A 1,338-nucleotide genomic window follows, 5' to 3' on the forward strand; every position below is an offset into this window, starting at 1 on the left:
TCTGTTTACACACAGATGCGCGCACACACACACACACACACACACACACACACACACACACACACACACACACACACACACACACACACACACACACACACACACACACACACACACACACAACCTCCACTGTGCCCAAAGTAGCCCTTTTGGATAGAATTCAGGCTGTGCCGTGGGCCCAGGTGACCAGCACAAACCTCTCTTCCCCGACCTCCCCCATTCCCTTTCCACCAAGATGATTTCCCCTGGGCTGTCTCTAGTCTGAAGTCTCTCTGTCATGTGACCTCAGTGAGATACCCTGTCCCACCTGAGATGTTTTATAATGTTGGATGACTTTGAAAGGGAAGGAGTTAGGGGCTCTATTATATCTGCTCTTTCAGAGGCACCATGGATTTTATGCAAATTTGTGAACCTCTTCACCACAACCTTTAAGATCTATCTACCAAAACGTATTGCACCCTTCCTCTGGAACAAGTGATGCCTGTTTGCATTGGTCAACATAAAAGGCCATGCAAATGATTCTTCTAGAAGACCTGCTCCAAGATGACATGCTGTCTCCACCATCTGAACCTGGGTAAAATGATACAGACCCTTGTGAAGTGTGCCCAGCTCCTCCTGAAAGTCCTTTCTCAGAGAGTGTGAAACAGGTAAAAGTTAGATGGGGCTTTGGAGAGGCTGTTTATACCGGTGAACACTGGTGGGCTCTGTGTGCCCTGCTCAGATTCCCGTGCCATGGAGGGGACTCAGAATGCTGGCTGTCCTCCTGCAGTCAGACGGGCAGTGCCTTAGTTCTGTGAGTTTGAGGAAGTGAAGCTGGTAATGATCTGGGGTGACCCACTGTGTGTGACTAACGGCAGAAGCAGGGTGTGTCGGTTTGGCCAATAGGGAGGACAGATTCCCCAGCCTGGGCCTTCCTCCTCTCCTCGTTTACCCCCAGAGTTGGGGCTCAACACCCACCCTCCCAGGTCTCTGATTCACATTTACCCTGGGAAGCCTTTTGTTCCCATTTAGGGGAGTCTCCTTCTCTCTGACCCTGAGTCTCTACAGTGGGATCCCAGGCAGGGGCTGTGTAACCCTCTCCCACTCCCTTCCAGAGGGCAGAGGGCAAGGGTGCCTGGCATGGGCAGGGTCCACCCCTCCCCTGCTCTGGTCCTAACACCAGTGGGCTCTCTGTCTTCTCTATTCTCTCCCTCTAGGGTCTTGCCAGTCTGTGAGGGAGGAAGTGTCACAGATCGGGCCAGCTGGGCTCAGCCCCCTGACGGGGGGCTGTAACCGCCACGTAACCAGGCGCCATTTGCCAGGAGCTGCCCGGGAAGGCTGGGCCAGATGCCAAGCTTC

Source organism: Lagenorhynchus albirostris, chromosome 10, assembly GCF_949774975.1.
Source record: "Lagenorhynchus albirostris chromosome 10, mLagAlb1.1, whole genome shotgun sequence".
Lineage (NCBI taxonomy): Eukaryota > Metazoa > Chordata > Mammalia > Artiodactyla > Delphinidae > Lagenorhynchus > Lagenorhynchus albirostris.